The sequence below is a fragment of the Schistocerca serialis genome, chromosome 5 (genome assembly GCF_023864345.2).
Source record: "Schistocerca serialis cubense isolate TAMUIC-IGC-003099 chromosome 5, iqSchSeri2.2, whole genome shotgun sequence".
NCBI classification, from domain to species: domain Eukaryota; kingdom Metazoa; phylum Arthropoda; class Insecta; order Orthoptera; family Acrididae; genus Schistocerca; species Schistocerca serialis.
This window is the reverse complement of record NC_064642.1, coordinates 734599479-734625895: the sequence shown is the minus strand read 5'-3', so window position 1 is coordinate 734625895 and position 26417 is coordinate 734599479.

Below are 26417 nucleotides of genomic sequence, written 5' to 3'. Positions count from 1 at the left end.
TGAACCTTTCTTTTATTTCCATCATTGCTTCCTCGATGTACAGATTGAAGAGTAGGGGCGAAAGGCTACAGCCTTGTCTTACACCCTTCTTAATACGGGCACTTCGTTCTTGATCGTCCACTCTTATTATTCCCTCTTGGTTGTTGTACATATTGTATATGACCCGTCTCTCCCTATAGCTTACCCCTACTTTTTTCAGAATCTCGAACAGCTTGCACCATTTTATACTGTCGAACGCTTTTTCCAGGTCTACACATCCTATCAAAGTGTCTTGATTTTTTTTTTTTAGCCTTGCTTCCGTTATTAGCCGTAACGTCAGAATTGCCTCTCTCGTCCCTTTACTTTTCCTAAAGCCAAACTGATCGTCACCCAGCGCATTCTCAATTATCTTTTCCATTCTTCTGTATATTATTCTTGTAAGCAGCTTCGATGCATCAGCTGTTAAGCTGATTGTGCGATAATTCTTGCGCTTGTCAACTCTTGCCGTCTTCGGAATTGTGTGGATGATGCTTTTCCGAAAGTCAGATGGTAAATCGCTAGACTCATTTAATCTACACACCAACGTGAATAGTTGTTTTGTTGCCACTTCCCCCAATGATTTTAGAAATTCTGATGGAATGTTATCTATCCCTTCTGCCTTATTCGACCGTAAGTCCTCCAAAGCTCTTTTAAATTCCGATTCTAATACTGGATCCCCTATCTCTTCTAAATTGACTCCAGTTTCTTCTTCCAAAGGTTGTTCTGACTTTCCTGTATGCTGAGTCTGTCCTTCCGACAATCATATCTTTTTCGATGTCTTCACATTTTTCCTGCAGCCATTTCGTCTTAGCTTCCCTGCACATCCAATTTATTTCATTCCTCAGCGACTTGCATTTCTGTATTCCTGATTTTCCCGGAACGTAGTTCCTCCTTTCATCAATCAACTGAAGTATTTCTTCTTTTACCCATGGTTTCTTCGCAGCTACCTTCTTTGTACCTATGTTCTCCTTCCCAACTTTTGTGATGGCCCTTTTTAGAGATTTCAAATAACTTCCGGGAATTCAGCCAGGTAACACTTTCAGCGACCGCCGATATTTCGGCGGGAGAACACCCCGCCATTTTCAAGGCAAACTGCAACGGACAGGCGGCGTACATGCAAATTTAATACCTCGGTTCTCCGATAGAAGCAGGAAAGATAACACACACACACACACACACACACACACACTGAACACTAGTGCCACCAAAGATGACCAAAGTCAGAGCTATCGATAGTGAGACTATGAATTCGCAGGTGAGGCAGCATTGACTCTGTCCCTCTGTTTTTTGACAAGGGAGAGAGCCGGATTCCAAACAGAGTTTAAACAGAAACCTCCATCCCTGTTAACGAGGTTGCTCGCTAATTTAATCTCAACTGCCTCCATAATGACACTGTCCCAATAACTGGACGTGCATGCCAATATCTCGGTGTTATTATATGACATGGGGTGACCAGTACCCAAGCAATGTTCGGCAATAGCAGATCTATTTGGCTGCTGTAATCGTGTGTGCCGTTTATGCTCAGTACATCTGTCCTCCACGGTCCTGATAGTTTGACCAATATATGCCATGCCGCAGCTACAACGAATACGATATACACCCGCCTTACGCAGTCCAAGATCATCCTTAACGGAACTCAAAAGTGCTCTAATTTTAGATGGAGGTCGGAAAACACATTTCACATCGTATTTCCGTAAAATACGACCGATATTATTGGACGTGTTTCCTACGTAAGGCAAAAAGGCAGTAGGCTTAGGTGTTGACTCAGAATTATCATCAATCACCCGATGTACAGTTGGCCGATAGCGCAACGCACGTTCAATCTGTTTATCACTATAACCGTTTTGACGAAATGTAACTTCAAGATGGGACAGCTCAGCTGGCAAAGTCTCAGCGTCAGAAATGACATGTGCCCTGTGTACCAAGGTACGAAGTACCCCTTCACTCTGAGCCGAATGGTGACAACTATTAGCTTGTAAGTACAAGTCGGTGTGAGTACGTTTCCTGTAGACTGCATGTCCCAATGATCCATCATCCTTCCTCCTAACCAACACGTCGAGAAAGGGAAGGCAACCATCCTCTTCCACCTCCATCGTAAAACGATGTTCGGGTGGATCGAGTTCAGATGTTCTAGAAAGACATTCAAATTCTCCCTACCGTGAGGCCAAACAACGAAGGTATCGTCAACGTATCTAAAGAAACAGGCGGGTTTTAAAGGCGCCGACTCCAATGCACGTTCCTCGAAGTCTTCCATAAATAAATTTGCGATCACAGGAGACAGCGGACTACCCATCGCAACACCATCTGCCTGCTCGTAATACTGGTCATTAAATAAAAGGCAAGTGGATGTCAACACATGCCTAAAGAGATTAGTTAAATCAGCACCAAACCTGGCTTCAATTAATCGCAACGACTCAGACAGAGGAACACGAGTGAAGAGAGAGACCACATCGAAACTCACTAAAATATCAGAGTCATTCAGCCTCAGTCCCTCCAAACGACGTAAAAAATCAGCTGAGTTCCTGATATGATGTTCACACCGTCCTACTTGTGGACTCAACAGAGAAGCGAGATGCTTGGATACACGATATGTCGGAGCGCCGATGTTACTCACTATCGGACGGAAAAAAAAACCCTTCCTTATGAACCTTTGGAAGGCCATATAACCTAGGGGAAACGGCACTATAGGTGTTAAGCCTCTTGATTGTGTCCTGCGACAAACCACTTTTCTTCAGGAGGCTGTTGGTCTTTCTCTCGACACTTTTCGTGGGGTCAGCATCGATTCTGCGGTACGCTGAATCAGATAGTAAACGTTGCATCTTTTGTACATAATCATGTTTATTTAAAACAACGGTGGCATTGCCCTTGTCAGCGGAAAAAAAAACAATACTGGGATCAACTTTGAGAGAGCGTAAAGCAGCCCTCTCTGCTGCTGTTACATTACTCTTGGGTGGACGAGCTCTACTCAAAACACGGCATGCCTCCATCCTAACTTCCTCTGCAGCGTCAGGAGGTAGTTTGCAAATTGACTGTTCAATTGAACTAATGAAATCAACTACCGGCAAATTCTTCGGAGTGGGTGCAAAATTTAAACTCTTCCCTAGCACGGATAAGGTTGCGACGTCAAAAGATTTCTCTGTGAGATTTATCACAGAACGTCGAGATATAACATTCGACTCCGCGCGATGAAAACGTTCAAACTTTGCCATATGCCGGGCAGTAACGGAGTTGTACTCCCAGTCAGCTTGGGTCCATGAGGCACCGTCCAACCAATCCCAAGTGAAATCAGACACTTCAGGTGCTACCATTAAATGAAAACGATACAATTCTTTGGAAACTGAATCCAAACGTTGACGAGTAAAACGAATCCTTTCGCGAAAAACAGCCAAGCCAGCACGTTGCTTGATACGATTGGCGGCATTTGAATTAATATGGTGCACAACCTTAGCAAATGTTGGGACATGATTTTCATCACGACACCTCAATAAAAACGACGAATCCCGGGTTCGATTCCCGGTGGGGTCAGGGATTTTCTCTGCCTCGTGATGGCTGGGTGTTGTGTGCTGTCCTTAGGTTAGTTAGGTTTAAGTAGTTCTAAGTTCTAGGGGACTAATGACCACAGCAGTTGAGTCCCATAGTGCTCAGAGCCATTTGAACCATTTTTTTTTTTTTGAAAAACGACGAAGCACATTGCAGTCTAACTCGACAGCTACGAAGTTTATCCAACTTACGTAAACACCGATACATTTCCTCCCCGTAGAGGTAAACAATGTGAGACCCGAGTTTCTCCTGGCGTATACAACTTTCAAATAACTTCCGGGAATTCAGCCAGGTAACTCTTTCAGCGACCACTGATATTTCGGCGGGAGAACACCCCGCCATTTTCAAGGCAAACTGCAACGGATAGGCGGCGTACATGCAAATTTAATACCTCGGTTCTCCGACAGAAGCAGGAAAGATAACACACACACACACACACACACACACACTGAACACTAGTGCCACCAAAGATGACCAAAGTCAGAGCTATCGATAGTGAGACTACGAATTCGCAGGTGAGGCAGCATTGACTCTGTTCCGCTGTTTTTTAACAAGGGAGAGAGCCGGATTCCAAACAGAGTTTAAACAGAAACCTCCATCCCTGTTAACGAGGTTGCTCGCTAATTTAATCTCAACTGCCTCCATAATGACACTGTCCCAATAGCTGGACGTGCATGCCAATATCTCGGTGTTATTATATATCATGGGGTGACCAGTATCCAAGCAATGTTCGGAAATAGCTGATCTATTTGGCTGCTGTAATCGTGTGTGCCGTTTATGCTCAGTACATCTGTCCTCCACGGTCCTGATAGTTTGACCAATATATGCCATGCCGCAGCTACAAGGACTACGATATACACCCGCCTTACGCAGTCCAAGATCATCCTTAACGGAACTCAAAAGTGCTCTAATTTTAAATGGAGGTCGGAAAACTCATGTCACATAGTATTTCCGTAAAATACGACCGATCTTATTGGACGTGTTTCCTACGTAAGGCAAAAAGGTAGTAGACATAGGTGTTGACTCAGAATTATCATCAATCACCCGATGTACAGTTGGTCGATAGCGCAACGCACGTTCAATCTGTTTATCACTATAACCATTTTGACGAAATGTAACTTCAAGATGGGGCAGCTCAGCTGGCAAAGTCTCAACGTCAGAAATGACATGTGCCCTGTGTACCAAGGTACGAAGTACCCCTTCACGCTGAGCCGAATGGTGACAACTATTAGCTTGTAAGTACAAGTCGGTGTGAGTACGTTTCCTGTAGACTGCATGTCCCAATGATCCATTATCCTTCCTCCTAACCAACACGTCGAGAAAGGGAAGGCAACCATCCTCTTCCACCTCCATCGTAAAACGAATGTTCGGGTGGATCGAGTTCAGATGTTCTAGAAAGATATTCAAATTCTCCCTACCGTGAGGATAAACAACGAAGGTATCTCGACGTTCTGTGATAAATCTCACAGAGAAATCTTTTGACGACGCAACCTTATCCGTGCTAGGGAAGGGTTTAAATTTTGCACCCACTCCGAAGAATTTGCCGGTAGTTGATTTTATTAGTTCAATTAAACAGGCAATTTGCAAACTACCTCCTGACGCTGCAGAGGAAGTTAGGAGGGAGGCATGCCGTGTTTTGAGTAGAGCTCGTCCACCCAAGAGTAATGTAACAGCAGCAGAGAGGGCTGCTTTACGCTCTCTCAAAGTTGATCCCAGTATTGTTTTTTTTTTCCGCTGACAAGGGCAATGCCACCGTTGTTTTAAATAAACATGATTATGTACAAAAGATGCAACGTTTACTATCTGATTCAGCGTATCGCAGAATCGATGCTGACCCCACGAAAAGTGTTGAGAGAAAGACCAACAGCCTCCTGAAGAAAAGTGGTTTGTCGCAGGACACAATCAAGAGGCTTAACACCTATAGTGCCGTTTCCCCTAGGTTATATGGCCTTCCAAAGGTTCATAAGGAAGGGGTTCCTTTCCGTCCAATAGTGAGTAACATCGGCGCTCCGACATATCGTGTATCCAAGCATCTCGCATCTCTGTTGAGTCCACAAGTAGGACGGTGTGAACATCATATCAGGAACTCAGCTGATTTTTTACGTCGTTTGGAGGGACTGAGGCTGAATGACTCTGATATTTTAGTGAGTTTCGATGTGGTCTCTCTCTTCACTCGTGTTCCTCTGTCTGATTCGTTGCGGTTAATTGAAGCCAGGTTTGGTGCTGATTTAATTAATCTCTTTAGGCATGTGTTGACATCCACTTGTCTTTTATTTAATGACCAGTATTACGAGCAGGCAGATGGAGTTGCGATGGGTAGTCCGTTGTCTCCTGTGATCGCAAATTTATTTATGGAAGACTTCGAGGAACGTGCATTGGAGTCGGCGCCTTTAAAACCCGCCTGTTTCTTTAGATACGTTGACGATACCTTCGTTGTTTGGCCTCACGGTAGGGAGAATTTGAATGTCTTTCTAGAACATCTGAACTCGATCCACCCGAACATCGTTTTACGATGGAGGTGGAAGAGGATGGTTGCCTTCCCTTTCTCGACGTGTTGGTTAGGAGGAAGGATGATGGATCATTGGGACATGCAGTCTACAGGAAACGTACTCACACCGACTTGTACTTACAAGTTAATAGTTGTCACCATTCGGCTCAGCGTGAAGGGGTACTTCGTACCTTGGTACACAGGGCACATGTCACTTCTGACGCTGAGACTTTGCCAGCTGAGCTGTCCCATCTTGAAGTTACATTTCGTCAAAATGGTTATAGTGATAAACATATTGAACGTGCGTTGCGCTATCGACCAACTGTACATCGGGTGATTGATGATAATTCTGAGTCAACACCTAAGCCTACTGCCTTTTTGCCTTACGTAGGAAACACGTCCAATAAGATCGGTCGTATTTTACGGAAATACTATGTGACATGTGTTTTCCGACCTCCATCTAAAATTAGAGCACTTTTGAGTTCCGTTAAGGATGATCTTGGACTGCGTAAGGCGGGTGAATATCGTATTCCTTGTAGCTGCGGCATGGCATATATTGGTCAAACTATCAGGACCGTGGAGGACAGATGTACTGAGCATAAACGGCACACACGATTACAGCAGCCAAATAGATCAGCTATTTCCGAACATTGCTTGGATACTGGTCACCCCATGTTATATAATAACACCGAGATATTGGCATGCACGTCCAGCTATTGGGACAGTGTCATTATGGAGGCAGTTGAGATTAAATTAGCGAGCAACCTCGTTAACAGGGATGGAGGTTTCTGTTTAAACTCTGTTTGGAATCCGGCTCTCTCCCTTGTCAAAAAACAGAGGAACAGAGTCAATGCTGCCTCACCTGCGAATTCGTAGTCTCACTATCGATAGCTCTGACTTTGGTCATCTTTGGTGGCACTAGTGTTCAGTGTGTGTGTGTGTGTGTGTGTGTGTGTGTTATCTTTCCTGTTTCTGTCGGAGATTATCGGTATTAAATTTGCATTTACGCCGCCTGTCCGTTGCAATTTGCCTTGAAATTGGCGGGGTGTTCTCCCGCCGAAATATCGGCGGTCGCTGAAAGTGTTATCTGGCTGAATTCCCGCAAGTTATTTGAAAGTTGTATACGCCAGGAGAAACTCAGGTCTAACTTTTTAGAGATGTCCATTCCTCTTCAACTGTACTGCCTACTGCGCTATTCCTTTTTGCTGTATCTATAGCGTTAGAGAACTTCAAACGTATCTCGTCATTCCTTAGTACTTCCGTATCCCACTTCTTTACGTATTGATTCTTCCTGACTATTGTTTTGAACTTCAGCCTACTCTTCATCGCTACTATATTGTGATCTGAGTCTATATCTGCTCCTGGGTACGCCTTACTATCCAGTATCTGATTTCGGAATCTCTGTCTGAGCATGATGTAATCTAATTGAAATCTTCCCGTATCTCCCGGCCTTTTCCAAGTATACCTCCTCCTCTTGTGATTCTTGAACAGGGTATTCGCTATTACTACCTGAAGCTTGTTACAGAACTCAATTAGTCTTTCTCCTCTTTCATTCCTTGTCCCAAGCCCATATTCTCCTATAACCTTTTCTTCTACTCCTTCCCCTACAACTGCATTCCAGTCGCTCATGACTATTAGATTTTCGTCCCCCTTTACATACTGCATTACCCTTTCAATATCCTCATACAGTTTCTCTATCTGTTCATCTTCAGCTTGCGACGTCGGCATGTATACCTGAACTATCGTTGTCGGTGTTGGTCTGCTGTCGATTCTGATTAGATCAACCCGGTCACTGAACTGTTCACAGTAACACACTCTCTGCCCTACCTTCCTATTCATAACGAATCCTACACCTGTTATACCATTTTCTGCTGCTGTTGATATTACCCGATACTCACCTGACCAGAAATCCTTGTCTTCCTTCCACTTCACTTCACTGACCCCTACTATTTCTAGATTGAGCCTTTGCATTTCCCTTTTCAGATTTTCTAGTTTCCCTACCACATTCAAGCTTCTGGCATTCAACGCCCCGACTCGTAGAACGTTATCCTTTCGTTGATTATTCAATCTTTTTCTCATGGTAACCTCCCCCTTGGCAGTCCCCTCCCGGAGATCTGAATGGGGGACTATTCCGGAATCTTTTGCCAATGGAGAGATCATCATGACACTTCTTCAATTACAGGCCACATGTCCTGTGGATACACGTTACGTGTCTTTAATGCAGTGGTTTCTATTGCCTTCTGCATCCTCATGTCGTTGATCATTGCTGAATCTTCCGCCGTTAGGGGCAATTTCCCACCCCTAGGACAAGAGACTGCCCTGAACCTCTATCCGCTCCTCCGCCCTCTTTGACAAGGCCGTTGGCAGAATGGGGCTGACTTCTTATGCCGGAAGTCTTCGGCCGTCAATGCTGATCATTTATCAAAACTTAGACAGTGTTGGGGATCGATCCCGGGACCGAAGACGTTCCGATAATGAATCGAAGACGCTACCCCTATACCACGGGTGTCTGTTTAGGTACTTGAAACCTAAGTTGGTCATCCTTTGCTCTACTTCGAGCTAGAAGCAACATCGTCCGCTCCCAGCAGTCGATGACCAACTCAGCGTTTCACACAAAACAAAACCAAAACCCCACATTAAAACACACATATAATATATAATAGGCCTGATTTGAGTGTTCAGTCTTTCTGAAAGAGTTCATGAATTGAACTAAAATCAGGTAGTAAAATGAATAAGTTGTACCGAATTCGACAAGCGTCTTATGAAACGACTTCACATAGACGTTTCAAACTTTAGTCTGCATTTCATCGAAAATACGTAAAATACATTGCGTTTAGTGTTCAAATCTGTCCCAGCAAACGTTTTACACTTTAATACTTGTTAACCAAATCTCTGTTTTACCAATATATCGATTGTCCGTCAAGATCTATACTCCGTAAACCACTGAGTAGTGCATGGTTAAAAGTACTTCTTCACATTCCAGTTATTATGGGTCTTCCTGCTCCATTCACGCTTGAATCCGGGAGCAGTGAGGAAAGATTGTTTAAACGAGTTTATGTCACTGGAATTAGTCTAATCTTGTCGTCGAGATCCCTTTGGGAGTGACAGTATGGGATTTTGGTACAGTCCTATTTCTCTCGTTGAAAAGCTGGCTCTCGAAAGTTTCTGAGCACACTCTAACTGGATATCAAGAAATTTATTCGCAAATCAGTACCACCGCAGCTTTACAGTTTCCTACAAACATACTAAAATTCGTTCAGTACGAGGAGTTTGCAAGGAAGTGGTTGTCTTAGCGGCTTCAGCTGTCTGAGCACGTTTAATGAAGAGAGCCCAATGTTCCGTATGTCCCAGTGACTGCTTCCCATAGTGCTCTCACAGTTATGTGATTCCCGCGCAGGAGGAGGCTTATTTAGTTTTCCCATCCGGTTTCCTTAGCTTTGGCGTGGAACACGTTAGTGTAATGTCTGTATTCGACAGTGTCGATGTAATGTTTATTTGGACATAACGGTGTGTTGTGTGGGAATAGTACCGACCTGGCTGATCGACCTTCATTTTAGGGCAGGCTACACATCATGACAAGAAACGGTTTTGCAATTGCTAGCGTTTAGGCTGTCTTGCATGACAGGAATGTTGGAGCAGTACGGGCCTGCCTCATCGACTTGCTTTAGAGGACAGCCTATTTTCAGTGAAAAAAAAGATGATTTTGAAGTTGCTGATGTGTTGGCAGCCCAGGATGATAGGAATGTTCTGACAGTAGTAGTGGGGAACTTCATCGACCTGTCGTGCAGGTCTGTATGTATGGAGGTTTGATATGAGTAGAGGAGAGCATGAACACAGAGGTGGGGCAGGTTCAAAAATGGTTCAAATGGCTCTGAGCACTATGGGACTCAACTGCTGAGGTCATTAGTCCCCTAGAACTTAGAACTAGTTAAACCTAACTAACCTAAGGACATCACAAACATCCATGCCCGAGGCAGGATTCGAACCTGCGACCGTAGCGGTCTTGCGGTTTCAGACTGCAGCGCCTTTAACCGCACGGCCACTTCGGCCAGCGAGGTGGGGCAGGGAGCGATGGATAGGAAAAGAGGGAGGTCAGGTGGGATCGTCAGAGCAAGAACATAAGTAGATGGACAGAAAGAGGGCAGATGGATGGGTGATAGGGGAGGGCAAGGGGAGGAACAAGGAGAGAGAGGAGGAGAGATGGATAGGGAGAGGTGGTAAGAGAAAATTGATAGGGGCAGAGGGGAAGGAGGAAATGAATAGAGTGAAGTGGACAAGATCAGGTGTACAGAGAGCAGACAGGAGGAGACAGATAGGGGGCCAGGAGGAGACAGATAGACTGAAGTAGACTGAGGAGTATAGGGAGGGGGAGGAGGAATGGATGAAAGAGAGGGGAGAGGAGATGCACAGGAGGTGGTGAAGGATACAATGGCCCCAGAGAGGAGGGCAAAGAAGAAAGGGATATACAGTCAGGGCAGTAAAGGATGTACAGAGAGAGGGGTACAGAAGGAGATGGGCAGAGAGAAGCAGAGAAGGATGTGGGCAGAGAGGTGAGGAGGAAGAGATAGGTCCTTTGAAAGGAACCATCCTGGCATTTGCCTGAAGCAGTTTAGGGAAATCGCGAAAAACCTAGATCTGGATGGCTGGACACGCGTTTGAACAGTCGTTCTGCTGAATGCGAGTCCAGTGTGCAACCACTGCGCAAGCCCGCGTGGTGAGAAGCCGTGAAAAAGAAGTGTAGCTAACAGAATGCAAATTCCCATACTATGTCCATCCAGTGTATGAGAATGACACCAGTTGGTGGTTTGCAATGAAAAAATATTATTTCAAACTTACATGGAACTTTTTTGACTGTCTCCCAACACAAAATGATGAAAAGAAAAAAGTCTGTCCCTTATTACATTTTCGCTGGTCATGCAGCAAAACTCCAGATCAGGTGTACAGAGAGGTACAGGGTCGTAGAGCAGATGCGCAAAACTATAGGCCTATATCCCTGACATCGATCTGTTGTACAATTTTAGAACATGTTTTTGCTCGGGTATCATGTCATTTCCGGAAACCCAGAATCTACTCTGTAGGAATAAACATAGATTCCGGAAATATCAATCGTGTGAGACCCAACTCGCTTTATTTGTTCATGAGACCCAGAAAATATTAGATACCGGCTCCCAGGTAGATGCCATTTCCATTGACTTCCGGAAGGCGTTCGATACAGTCGCCTGATAAATAAAGTAAGAGCCTACGGAATATCGGACCAGCTGTGTGGCTGGATTGAAGAGTTTTTAGCAAACAGAACACAACATGTTGTTCTCAATGGAGAGACGTCTACAGACGTTAAAGTAACATGTACCGTGCCACAGGGTAGTGTTAGGGGACTACTGTTTTTCACAATATATATAAATGACCTAGTAGGTAGTGTCGGAAGTTTCATGCGGCTTTTCGCGGATGATGCTGTAGTATACAGAGAAGTTGCAGCATTATAAAATTGCAGCGAAATGCAGGAAGATCTGCAGCGGATAGGCACTTGGTGCAGGGAGTGGTAACTGACCCTTAACAAAGACAAATGTTATGTATTGCGAATACATAGAAAGAAGGATCCTTTATTGTATGATTATATGATAGCGGAACAAACACTGGTAGCAGTTACTTCTGTAAAATATCTGGGAGTATGCGTACGGAACGATTTGAAGTGGAATGATCATAATATTAATTGTTGGTACGGCGGGTGCCAGGTTGAGATTCATTGGGAGAGTCCTTAGAAAATGTAGTCCATCAACAAAGGAGGTGGCCTACAAAACACTCGTTCGACCTATACTTGAGTATTGCTCATCAGTGTGGGATCCGTACCAGGTCGGGTTGAAAGAGGAGATAGAAAAGATTCAAAGAAGAGCGGCGCGTTTCGTCACAGGGTTATTTGGTAAGCGTGATAGCGTTACGGAGATGTTAAGCAAACTCAAATGGCACACTCTACAAGAGAGGTGATCTGCATCGCGATGTAGCTTGCTGTCCAGGTTTCGAGAGGGTGCGTCTCTGGATGAGGTATCGAATATATTGCTTCCCCCTACTTATACCTCCCGAGGAGATCACGAATGTAAAATTAGAGATTCGAGCGCGCACGGAGGCTTTCCAGCAGTTGTTCTTCCCGCGAACCATATGCGACTATCCAAAACATTCGACTCCACTTTTCTGTTACCAACAGGACCCAAAGTATCAGTCCAAGAAGAGCCTTTTTCATGGGCGGTATTTTGGAACGTAAGGTAATGATCGTGGCACTTAAAGTGCCCTCCGCCACACACCGTTGAGTGGCTTGCGGAGAATAGATGTAGATGTAGACATGCATGACAGTTTAATATGTCACTTCTTTACAGCTGACTCTATGGGCAACACACAACAGTACCTGCAAAATGATATCACTGTACAACACACAGTTCAGGAGATAGGACATGATAAACACTGACATGTGTGGAGACTGATGCATTCGGATTCGTGTTTCAATTTGTTTGTTCTTCACTACTAACTCTATTCACAACACATTTGGCAGACGATATCCACGTATACCATTGCATGAACATGCAAAATTATATCATTGTACGAGTCAGATTTCAGGAGAATGAGTCATAAATACTGCGGTGCGTGGAAAAATAAGTTTTCTTAATACTGAGTGCAAATTGCCCAAATTATAGTAACAGGTATTTCACAATGAAAACACTTAGCGACTTACAACAGACTTTATACTCAGCTAAAACATTTCCTAAATTTTTCTCGCCTACATGAATATAAAGTCCAATATTCAAAACATTGACTCTTATTGGAACTAATCAGTAGATTTAAACTGTTTTAGTAGAGGAATTCGAGTCTTTACAAAATAGGTTTATTGGTTACCTATTATTCGAAAAGATGAACTGTGACACTGTAGCGTAACTCAGAACATCTGGGGAAATTTGGAGCAAATTTGTCAGATTTGTAACGTATTATTTGTATAAAAATACTGCACGAGGAATATCCCCCACTACTACTAAGGGCGTGGTTATGGATGAGGAGTGATGTAAAAATGTTGGAAAACGCCCTGTTGCTATTTAATATCTGTATTTAGTTGACTTGGAAAACTTCCGAAAGCATCAAGCGCAGTTTGTGTTCGATTTGTGATATCCAGTGATTCAACTAAGTCGCTAGGATGAGTACTGCAGCAAGCCAATGAACTTGTCGACGTGTTTCGGGACCCAGTATCAGGCCATATGGCTGAAGAACATAAATTTAACACCCTATCTGGAGTCTTATGGAGTACAATAGCATAGAAAAACTGACTTACATGTATGCAATATACCAGGTGATCAAAAAGTTTGTTATAAATTTGAAAACTTAATAAACCACGGAATAATGTAGATAGAGATGTAAAAATTGACACACACGCTTGGAATGACATGGGGTTTTATTAGAGAACCAAATTAAAAAAATAAAAAAAGTATTGCTAGACACGTGAAAGATCTCTTGCGCGCGTCGTTTGGTGATGTTCGTGTGCTCAGCCGCCACTTTCGTCATGCTTGGCCTCCCAGGTCCCCAGACCTCAGTCCGTGCAATTATTGGCTTTGGGGTTACCTGAAGTCGCAAGTGTATCGTGATCGACTGACATCCTTAGGGATGCTGAAAGACAACAGCCGACGCCAATGCCTCACCATAACTCCAGACATGCTTTACCGTGCTGTTCACAACGTTATTCCACGACTGCAGCTATTGTTGAGGAATGATGGTGGACATATTGAGTATTTCCTGTAAAGAATGTCATCTTTGCTTTGTCTTACTTTGTTATGCTAATTATTGCTCTTCTGATCGGATGAAGAGCCATCTGTTGGACATTTTTTGAACTTTTGTATTTTTTTTTTTTTTGTTCTAATAAAAACCCGTGTCATTCCAAGCGTGTGTGTCAATTTGTACCTCTCTATCTACATTATTCCGTGATTTATTCAGTTTTCCGTAAACGCAACGATGTAAAATATTTCACTAGTGACGACGAATGTGTCACTCAGAGATCGACTGAAGCATTAGACGAGTCACGCCACTGGTTCAGAAAGGCGCGCATCTCTCGCTGTGGCTGTTCTCCACTGACTGAATTTCCTTGGAGGTTCTCGCACTCCACTTTGCCGCGCTGTTCTTAGGGAATCACAGTAAATTGAGTGTCTCGCAGATCTCCGGGGCCAGTGTTTAACAGCTGAGCTGCGCATTCCTGTACCACGCTATACGGCGGGAGCGGGTTAGTCCCTGAGAGAAAGACGAAGTGGAGCTGGAAGGGGCGCGGGGGTGACGGGGCTGGTCGTCGTTGGCAGCTCTACCTTGTGCAGGCGACGGTGAAAAGAGCGGGAGCCTAAGGGGGGGGGGGGGGGGTGGGGTGGCAGGGGTGGTACCGGCAACGCGGCTCCGTTAACTTGGGGAATATTGCAGGACACGGCGTTACGTAATGTAATCTGCTGCGCCGTAAGAGACTAGTGCCACCGTAAAACTTTGAAGAGCCAGGTCCGCCCGGAGCGGCGAAGTTTGCTCCTGAAGGGCTCGGCGACGCTACAAAATAATTAAAGCCGAGCCGCACAGCGCGGCGCAGCGCCGATCCCGTCTCAAGTGGCCGCGGCGATAGCGGCAGCATTCGCGCTGGGCTGATGACGCGACAAGTGGCCGTGGCTAGGTGCGGTGCGCGGCAGCGGCTGAGTCTTACCCGCGAGCGTCGCCACTCTTGACACACAAGCAGTCGTCGGAAGGGCAGATTCAACATACAGAAAAGTCGAAAGAACTCTCGGTGAAATTAAAAGCAAAGACACCATGATTATGAGTGCACTAGGAATTCCACTGTTAAAAGAAAAGAACAAATACGAGGGTGAGTCAAATGAAAATCTTAAATTTGTAATAACAAATCGGAATTTCGCGCCGTTATCCTGTAAGTTGGTAAGCGTGCTGCAAACAGCGTGCACAGTGCCCTGTAGGTGGCAGCATAGTGCAGATGCACACATACCTTCGCAGTATCAGTATAAAGATGGCCACCCCACTTGTGATTTGCACCAGGGAAGAACAGCCTTCTGTTTCCGGAATGAGATTTTCACTCTGCAGCGGAGTGTGCGCTGATACGAAACTTCCTGGCAGATTAAAACTGTTTGCCGGACCGAGACTCGAACTCGGGACCTTTGCTTTTCGCGGGCAAGTGCTCTACCAACTGAGCTGCCCAAGCACGACTCATGCCCCGTCCTCACAGCTTTACTTCTGCCAGTACCTCGTCTCCTACCTTCCAAACTTTACAGAAGCTCTCCTGCGAACCTTCCAGAACTAGCACTACTGAAAGAAAGGATATTGCGGAGACATGGCTTAGCCACAGCCTGGGGGATGTTCCCAGAATGAGATTTTCACTCTGCAGTGGAGTGTGCGCTGATATGAAACTTCGTGGCAGATTAAAACTGTGTTCTGGACCGAGACTCGAACTCGGGACCTTCTGTTTTGCGCAGTGAAGGTGTGAAACCTATTGAAATTCATCGACGAATGAAGGTTCAGTAGGGCGATGCATGTTTGTCACAGCAGCATGTCTACCAATGGAGTACGAAGTTCGCAAATGGTGTGACTTCAGTGGAAGATGCTCCTCCTCCAGGTCTGGCACAACGAGTTGTGACTCCACAGAACATTGCAGCAGTTGAAGCCATAGTGAAGGAAAACCGCCGAGTGACACTGAATGACATTGCAGCATGTTTACAGATTAGTCATGGGTCAGGACACCACATTGTGCATGATGTGCTCCAGTTTCACAAAGTGTCTGCAAGATGGGTGCCACGGCACCTGACTCCTGAAATGAGAGGACGACGTGTTGATGCTTGTGAAGAACTTCCTCGGCGCTTTGAACGAGAAGGTGATGGCTTTCTTGCAAGAATCGTTACTGGAGACGAAACCTGGGTTCACTTCCACCAAACGGGAATGAAGAGAGCTTGCAAGGGATGGGGGCGCCATTCCTCATCACCAAAACCAAAGAAGTTTCGATCAGAAACATCAGCAGGAAAGGTCATGCTGACACCGTTTTGGAACAAAAAATGCGTCATTTTGGAGCATTATTACATGCCTGGAGGGACCACTGTCACCGGTGCATCATACACAGATGTCCTAACAAACCATCTGCGGCCTTCAATCAAATCAGAGCGACGTGGATTGCTGTCAGCAGGTAGCCTTTTGCAACATGACAATACAAGGCCTCACACTTCCCGTACAACAGTTGTAACAATCACAGACCTGCATTTTGAGTGTCTTCCTCATCCACCATACTCACCAGACCTTCCCCCAAGTGATTTCCATATGTTTGGACCACTCAAAGACGCAATGGGAGGAAAGAAGTTCCGTTCTCATGAAGAGGTACGCCACGTGGTGCATGGGTGGTTGCGTGGAGTACCAAAAAAATTTATTCTAAAGGAATTTATGCACTTTGAAAGGGCTGGAGTACTTAAATTGAGCTTTTTTTTTCTTTTTTTCTTTATTGAGTTTCAATTCCCCCCGAAGGGGGCGGGCTGGCAGCAGCTGAGTACGCTGCTCTACAGCCTACAGACCTTTTTAAAAACGGAAGAAGAAAAGAAACAAGAAAAACAGGCGATAAAACGGTGACTTAAAGTGTAAAATGGCGGAAAAAGGCGGAAAGTTAAAACAGAAAGCAAAGGGGTTGGCAATGTTAATAAAATACACAGGAATCAGACAAGTAACATAGTAGACACACAATTAAAGCAAACAGTCTGGTTTCTGTTCGCAAGAGATAAAAAAATCACACCCAGTGACAGTATGATGGCCGTTTGCAACACTTACCAAAAGACACAACACGGAACACTCACTGTAGAGCACTCACTGTAAAATACTGCACGAAAATGGCGGCACAAAATGACACTCCCGAACCAAAGGCAGATGTGAGGGGGGGGGGGGGGGGGAACCTGGAGGAGGGGGAAACAAGGAGGGAGGAGAGGAAAAAACGAAAGGGGGGAACCAAGGAGGGAGAGGACTCATAAGGGGTAGAGGGGCAGGCCAGACGCGAGAGGGAATGAGAAGAGGCAGAGGAGGGAAATACAAAAGGACTTGGTGGAGAAAGGGAGCAGAGAGAGTGGAGGGGGAAAACAAAGAGGATTGAAGGGGGGGAGGGAGCCTGGGAAAAGGACAGAGGAAAGGAGGGGGAGTGAGGATCAGAGTTGATAGGGCGGATAAATGGAGGGAGAGGGGGTATCATCCGGGAGGGGGAGTTGATGGAAGCCACCTTGGGAAAGGAGATGAAGGGTGTAGAGATGGAGGGTAGGGGGGACACAACAGTGAAGACGTGGCAGGGGGCGGGGATGGGAGAGGAGAGGAGCAACCAGGGGGTGAGGAAGATCAAGGCGGCGGGAGGTGTAGAGGATGCGGATATGTTCGAGGAATAGGAGCAGATGGGGGAAAGAAATGAGGTCATAGAGGACCTGTGTGGGGGACGGGAGGCGTATACGGAAGGCGAGGCGGAGTGCATGACGCTCAAGGATCTGGAGGGACTTATAGGATTTGGGGGGGGGGGCAGATATCCAGGCGAGACTGGCATAACAGAGGATGGGATGAATTAAGGATTTGTAGGTGTGGAGGGTGGTAGAGGGGTGCAACCCCCATGTCTGGCCAGAGAGGAGTTTGAGGAGTCAGAGGCAGTTGTGGGCTTTGGATCGAATGGAGCGGAGATGAGGGATCCAGGTGAGGTGACAGTCAATGGTGAGGCCAAGGTAGGTGAGAGTGTGGGTGAGGCGGACAGGATGGGCGCAGGCAATAAGGGAGAAATCCAAGAGCCGGAAGGAGCAAGTGGTACGAACTATGATGATTGCCTGGGTCTTGGAAGGATTGAATTTCAGGAGCCACTGGTTACACCATGCAGCGAAAAGGTCAAGGTGATGTTGGAGAAGGCGTTGGGACTGTTGGAGGGTAGGAGCGAGGGTGAGGAATGCGGTATCATCAGCATATTGCAAAAGGTGTTCTGGAGGGGGGGGGGGGTTGGGGCATATCTGCCATGTACAGGAAGTAGAGGAGAGGGAAGAGGACAGAGCCCTGGGGCACACCTGCAGAGGGGTAGAAGGTGTGGGAATTGGCATTATGGATGGTAACATAGGAAGGGCGACAGGAGAGGAAGGAGGCCATCAAACAGATGTAGTTGATAGGAAGGGCGTAGGTTTGGAGTTTAAACAGGAGACCGGGATGCTAGACAGTCGTAGGCCTTTTCAAGGTCGAGGGAGACAAAAATGGTGGAGTGATGGGAGTTAAGCTGGAGGGAGAGGAGATGAGTGAGGTGGAGGAGTTGGTCATCAGCAGAGAAGGAAGGTCGAAAGCCACATTGGGTGTTGGGGAGGAGGTGGTTTTGGCGGAGGTAGTGATGGATGCGCCAGGAAATGATGGATTCCAAGAGCTTGCTGAACGCCAATGTGAGACAGATAGGACAATAGGAAGAGGTATCAGATGGAGGCTTGTTGGGTTTGGAGAACATTAGGATACGGGAGGTTTTCCACAGGTCGGGATAGAAGCCAGTGGCAAGGATGACATTGTAGTGGGTGGCAAGGACTGAAAGAAAGGAGGGAGGGCAGTGTTTGAGGTGGCAGTAGGTAATGCAGTCGTGGCTGGGAGCAGTGTTGCGTTTAGTGTGGAGTGTGAGGCTGATGTCCTGTGTAGTGATGGGAGTGTTGAGTTCAGACGGTGGTGTGTGGCCCATGTGTTGGAAGCTAGGAGCAAGGGGAGGAACAGAGGTATTCGTATGGTTCATGATGTCAGGGAAGAGGGAATAATCAAAGTGGGGATCATCTGGGATGGAAAAAACATCTGAGAGGTGAGAGGCAAAGTGGTTGGCCTTACTGAGGTTGTCAGGAAAGGGACGGTCATCAAGGAGGAGAGGGTACTGGGGGGTGGGGCGGTTCCCAGTAAGGTGATGAAAAGCAGACCAATACATGGAAGAGTTTATGGGGAGCGTGGTGTTGAGTTGTGTACATGTCTGGCGCCAGGAATGGCGTTTCTTCGCAGTAAGCAGGTTGTGGATGTATCGTTGTAAGTGCCGGTGGTGGGTAAGTGTATCCCGGTCACAAGTGCTGAGAAAAGAGCGGTAGAGGCGGCGGGACTCTCGAAGGAGAAGGACGGCCTGTGGAGGCAGGGTGGGGCAGTGAGGGTGGATAGCTCTGGTGGGGATATGGGTGGCGATGGCGTCTGACAAGGTCTGGTGCAGGAAGGCAGCAGTGCGAGAAGTGTCATCAGGAGATTGGAAGGTAAGGTTGTGGCCGTCAACCTGGGTGTGAATGGAGTTCCGGTAGGCATCCCAGTTGGCATGGAAGTAATCATGGACAAGTTTAGGAGGGACGTCTGGGCGAGGAGCGTTGCAGGGATAGCGACCATTAGAGATAGTAAGGAGAACAGGAGCATGGTCACTGCCAATGAGGTTAAGGACATCTGCGGTGATGCGCCCAAGGAGGTTGGGAGAGGCAAGGACCACATCGGGAGTGGTGTTGGATTCCGGTTGGGTGTGCTGAGGCAGGGGAACCAGGTCGCCCTGGAGGGTGGTGAGAAATTGATGCCACCACTGGAGGTTGGCAGGATCATGGCTGTGGATATTGTGGTCGGCAGCGATCACGTGGGTGGGGAAAGTGCGATCAATGTGGTCCAGGAAATCGTACGGGATGGGGGTGTGATGGCAGACATAAATGGTGGCACAGGTGATGGTAAGGGTGGGGAATAAGAGGCTGAGGGTGAGATGCCTGGCAGGATTGTTAAGGAGAGGTTGGGTCCGGATAGGGAGGTGCTTAAGGTGGCCTATAGCAACTCCACCACACGCCAGAGGGTACAGGTTATCAGTGTGGTGAAGGGTGTAAGGAGCCATGGAGATGGAGATACGGGGTTGAAGGAAGGTTTCATTTAGGACGAAGTCATCCACGCGGTGCTGACAGATGGTGTGGAGGAAGAGGAGTTTGTGGGTGGGCAGGGTGCAAATGTTGTGGTACAGGATACGGTAGGGTTGTTGTACCATGGGAGAGGAGAGTTAGACGAGGGTAGTGTGGGGGGTGAAGGTGAAGTGGCCCTGGTTGAGGGAGTATGTGGCATAGGTGGTAAGATGGAAGATGGGATGGGCAGCGAGGACGATTTGGGAAAGGGTGTGGGAGTGCTGGAAGGGGTGGATGTTTTGGAGCACAATGGTGATGAAACAGATGATGTCCTCAGCAGTAGGTGGAGGGCGGAGAGAGGTTTTGGGAGGTTGGGGTCATCAACAGGTCGGACAGGGAAGGTGAGCTCAGGGGTGACTGGAGGAGGTTTTGCTTTACACTTTGAGGAGTAGGTAGGATGTGACTCGTTACAAGTGTTGCAGGAGGTGGGAGAGGTGAGGTTGGGGCAATTCTTCAGGAAGTGTGAAGCTTTGCAGTGGGGACAAGTAGGGGGTTCTTGCAGGCAGAGGTAACATGGTCGTTGTATGTGAGGCAACATTGGCAGCGGTAGGATTGGACTGGGCAACGGGGGGGGGGGGGGGGGTCCACCTTATGACGGCGATTGTAGATGAGGGCTCCCTTGGTGAGGAGGTGGAGGTGGTCAATGGAGGAGGAGGATTCGGTGAATATCTGCATGAGAAAAGTCGGCCTGGCATCATTGAAGATGCGACGGGCCGAGCGGATTTCAATGTCGGGCCAGGAGTTGAGTTCCACCAACACTTCAGCCTCCGTGATCATGGGGCTAAGCTTCGTGATCACAGCGATGAAGGATGGCGGACGTCGGGGAGGTTGAGGCTGACGTGGAGAGGACGGGGTGTGGTAGGGGGTGAGGGTTGCACGTTGGCCAAATTGGATACAGGGGATGCAGGAGAGGAGATTGGTGTGGAAGGAAGCATTGGGGGATTTAATGAGGACCGAGTCCTTGCGCGGAATCAGAAGGGAGGTGGGGGCATTGGGGTAGTATTTCTGGATGGCGAGGGAGTGGGCATCAAGGAATTGAGGGTCAGGATTGGAGAGGACAAAGGTGTGGGTGGCAGGAGTGGCAGGGGCGCGGGTCGGGGTCGCGTCTATGGGGGTGGGGGGGTCATGGGGATCGGGGTTTTCTTGGAGGAGATTTTGGGGGAAGGGTCAACATTCGGGCGCTTTGAAGATTTCGTGGTCACGACAGGGTGGAAAGGGGCTGGGGGATAGGTTGCAGGGGGAGATGGAGGGGGGGCAGTACCACCCTGAGCAGCGGATGACACAGATGGAGGGGGCGTGGGTGTCACAGAGACTGTGGAACGTCGAGCCGAAATCCTTGCTGGCTTGGAGCCTGTCAGAGGCGGTGCAGGGAGCGGCGGAAAGTCGTTTGCTGTCGTTGGGGCGACTGTGATAGGGCAGGAGGAGTTGGGGGTATTTAAAGGCGAAAATGGCGCAGGGGTGGGGTGGACAGGGAGAGAAGGAAGAACGGGAAGGGGGGTGGAGGATGAGCTCCATGTGATGGTGGTTTAAGCAGCGGAGGGAGGGGTGAAAATGATAGTGGTGGCGTGCGAGAAGGGCGACGGTGGCGGCGGCAGGCGACGACCAAGCGGCGGCGGCGGCACGGCGGCCGGCGGCGAGAACCGGCAGGCGGCGACCGAGCGGCGGCGCGGCAGCAGGCGGCGACAGCGGTGGCGGTGGCGACCAGGCGGCGGCTGCGCGGAGGCAGGCGGCGGCGGCGGCAGGCGGTGGCGGCGGCGGCGTCGGCGGCGAGGAGGACCGGACGGCGAGCAGTAGTGACGGCGAGCAGACAACACGGCAACGAAAAGGTGGGGCTCTTCCACGTCGAAGATACACCCTGAGAGTAGCCCAGGCAGTGCGAGTCCTCGATGAGGAAGTGAGGGCATCCAACCCTCGAATGCGGATGCCGTTACATTGAGCGTGGGGCAAATTATGTTGAAAAGTCACAGCAGCAAGTCTACTTATGAGAATAAATAATATTTAAAAAATATTTAAGTTTTTCATTTCACTCACCCTCGTAAAGTGTGTCCAGCGATGGAGTCCTTGATTTCAGAATTGACTACCTCTAAACTAATATCGGTAGAGGGGTTCAACAAAAGATATTATTACTGTCAAAGACGTAAGATGTTAATACCAAATTTGTACAGACGTGCAAAATAACAGTGAAATTCGCCATCACGTCCTGTATTTCAACAGAAATGGATTCAGATGCCACACAGACCGGCGGTTCAAGTTCTTCCACTGTGCTGGGATGGTGTTCCCCACAAACCTCCCCATCTGCTATACTACCCGCAAAATAGATTCCAGTAACCCCCATTGGTCCCCTCTGATCACCAACCCTCGTATGCTGCCACAAAAACCTCCCACTGTCCCTGCACGTCAACACACTCCATATGCGACCTGTTATGTGCTGCCCACTTGTCTAATTCGGCTGCTGCCAGGCAGTGCGGGGCTTATATTCTCTTCGTCTAGATGCCGCTTCCGTCTCGGTATCGTCCTATAGAGTGGTCAGTCAGCGTATTACTGGCTCTCTGCTATGATGTTCCCGCCTGAAGTGCCGGCGATTGACGTTACACCAGAACACGACCAAAATCAAATTCAATGAAATCTTCTCCGATTCAATGAGAACCGCCTTGATATTTATCCCTCCACCAGATTTAGCTCTTCCTCATGTATTCCCCTGCACACCAGGGCTTGTCTCCCACTTTCCCTCGCCACCTGTCTTGATCCCTTTCCTCTTGCTACCACTATCATACCCACACCAAACTACACCTCACCTTCTGTCTTCCTACTATCCACGCCAACACCTACATTCATCTCCATAGATTTCCTACCTAACAGACCTCTGTCTATTCTACTCACACCCCTCAGCCCAAGGGAAACCATTCTCTCCTACCAAAACACATACCTCTCTTGAAGTGCAGATCTTCCACATATTACGTGGAATTGCAGTGTGAGAGATTGCAGGGCACTCTCACTTCTGATTCAGTGTTATGCAGCTTCATGTTCTTACGTAATATGATCCGCAATTTGACTTCATACATTATGATGAAATGGTGGGCAGTAGTTAATGGTCCTGTTTGCGTGCTCTAGGGAAGGAATGACGGTAAGTTTTACCTGCGTTCAAAGGAATAGGGTGCCAATTTAAACGACTGCATTAAGAGTTGCGGCGATGGTGGACCCAACAAAGCACGTTTTTCCTGCGGAACCTGAGATTTCCGAACGGCCGACTTCTCCTGTCTCTTTGTGAAAACACATTCAGTTGTCACCAGACGGGAGGCAGGTTCATCCAGGCATACAGCCTAGCGCCAAGAAGTCGCCGCTGCACGGGCCAATAAAGCAGAGGATGGGCCCTTGTTAGGAAGCCGACAAAATAACTGTGAACCTTTTGCAAATTTCCGTGGGGCAGGGCGACTGGTGCCCAGACGTCCAGACTCTGTTTCAAAACGTATTTGTGAAAGCATGAGGCTTTTAGCGAGTTTACGGCCGTTCTTGGTAAACTTTGAAACGGATGCAACAGGGAGATAACAAGCAGTTTATGGAGGGCTGTGAATTTTCGTTAGCACAAGATATGCAAACGCGTGGGAAAGAGGCTGAGAAGCTGAATCTTGTTTCCTTTTCTTTCCAATTAACTTTAAAGCCTCTCATTGGTCAAATCGGTGTTTGCAGAGCAAAGGCCGCTCTCCCAGCTAAGAATGCTGGGCTCCAGCTCGTGACTGGCTTGTAGGAAAGTGCGAGGAGCCTAAAATTTAAATGTGCTGTTGGTACTGAGTTGAGGAGGAAGTTTGCAGAATGGAAAACTCTCTTGTACTGGCACTTCACTAGTGAAAATAGCAGGTCTCTACCTAAACGGTGAGACTTGTGTCCTTTGCTAGTGTGTCACTTAGAGCCGGTGCCAGTCACCTTCTGAACCATCAGAGGTACTGAACTTCGTAGCCATATCAGAGGTACTGCTTACATTATCACGCACACAACGAGAGAAGCGTGGGTGTCCTTATTTGTCTAGAGTCAGCCATTTAAACATCTGACAAATTCCGTCACGCACAGTCGTCGCAAGGAGTCAAATTGGTTTGGCAGACCAGAAAACGGGTCCACCTGCACACTGGAATCCACTCTGGTTTCAGAGGCTCATAGGAAAGTACCTGCATTCCGAATTAACCGAACGCGAGACCGCGTACTTACATTCTTCGGGAACACGTCATTAACAACAGATTGCCGCCGTCCACAACTTCAGTCAGCATAAACATCACAGTGTGACGATGGTAAAGGTATTCGCTGCTACGGCGTAGGGCTCTAATATGTTTCTCAGCACCCTGTTCTTTCGAACCATATTTTTCTTTTTTGAATAGTATAGATGCTTGGTGGTGGCATAGTTTTGTGCCACAACCCGGATTCATGTGTATGAAGTCAGATAAAGCGATTAGTTTTCTGGTTTGTGTCGTGTGTCGATCCCCAGGTGATTACTTTGTACGCTATGGAGCCCATGTTAATGAAAGTGTTTGTCAAATAAAAAATGTTTGTGTAATGCTTCTTTCATCATTTTTATTGTCTTGTAATGTTAATAATGAATAAATCTATTGTGATTTACATAACAACTTCTCCCTGAGTTCTAATTAACAATTCCATCCCATTTTTTATTTCAGTCTAGGTTAGATACATAAGTAGAAGCTTTCCATTTGGCGTCCTCTCCCAGGATCTCTTACTTTATCAACCAAGCTTTTCAAGTGTTTAAGTGCTTTTCCTTTGAAAGATTTCTCTATTCTCTGATGTGATTTTAAAATGTATATATTTTCGTTTTTTAGATGTCCATTCTCGACTTTTAATTCAAAAAAGAAAAAAATGCTAATGCCGCTCTTCTCTCATATTTACTATACGTTTAAAAATGCTCTTGGATGAACAGCAGATCATTGTACCAGAAACACCCGGTACAGCCCACCCCTTCCCCCTCGTCCTAAATGGACGAGGGGGACGAAATAATAATAAAGGGGTATAATGGCTCACAAAAAGTAGTCACAAGAAGTCATAATTGGAATTATGGCCAATCCTTCCCGGCGCTAGCCAGTTTGCAGGAACCCAATACAGTGACTCCATTCCCAAAGTACGCACCAGGAAAACGAAACGTCTGTCCCGTGTGATGTCTGGCCCCATCTTCCATGAACAACTCTGCGCCTTCAACGCTAGTGTGTAGAGACAAACTATTCCACAATTGCAACGTAACGTTAACTAGTGATCGTTTCTTGCAGGAAAAAGCGGCCAATAACACCTCTGCTGCCCACTGCACCCCAAACAAGAACTTCGGGAGAAAACAATGATTTCGCTTTACACATATGGTGATTTTCTGAACCGCAAAACCGCCAGTTTTGTTTATTCACGACTCCGCTCAGATGGAAGTGTGCTTCATCTGTAAACCAGATGCAGCCAACATCAAAACCTTCATAAGCAATCATTGTGAGAATCTGCTTCTCGAAGTCAGCCCTCTGTCACATAGCTCGTACAGTTGTGGCCTGTTGGCTTTTAATTTTGAATCGAAACATGCTTAGGCTCTGTCTCAATATTTTCTGCGTGCTGGAACGCTTCGAACCAGTTTCTGCCGCAATTCGTCGCACGGATTTCCGTGGATTTTTCGGAACAGTTCCAGAAACCGTGGCCAACTACAGTCTATCTGTTACCAACATTGCCTGCTAGATCAACAGCCAGATTGCATGTCCGTCGGAGTGTGGTGTAGAGCGTGCGAGTGGTTTCCACATCGGATCTTTTTGCAGCATTAAATCGTGTTTGGAAACTGCGCCTTGTTACGGTAGGACTGTGTTCCAACTTGTGGTATTCAAGTACCAGAAAAACACGTTATTCAGTGGAGTACACAATTTCAACCCATTCCTTTGGTACGCTTATCTCCTTTCACGTTTCAACGGCGGAAGTTACGTGGCGAAAATTCACGTATGGACTGCCGGCGCCGGCCGCTGTGGGAGAGCGGTTCTAGCCCCTACAGTCCGGAGCCATGCGGCTGCTACAGCCGCTGGTTCGAATCCTGCCTGTCCTTAGGTTAGTTAGGTTTAAGTAGTTCTAATTCTAGGGCACTGATGACCTCAGATGTTAAGTCCTATAGTGGTTAGAGCCATTTGAACCATTTTGACTGCCGGTAACGCAATCTTGGATTGATGCCGGGCCATCTGGTGTGCTGAGCGCTTCTCAGTCCGTCATCTTAATTAAGTGATTTCATCGCATTATGTTCCTGATTATGACTTTTTCACTTTTTGAATTACAATGTGAATGTGCTGCTTGCACTCTGCGTGATTTTTGTTCACATCCATAATTCTGGGTGGAGTGAATGATTTCATATTTTTATTTCATACAAAATAGAAGCTATTTTCGTCGGGTATTGTTCTGTGGGCATTCATTCTTGGCTACGATTCAGTGCGTGAACTGCTATA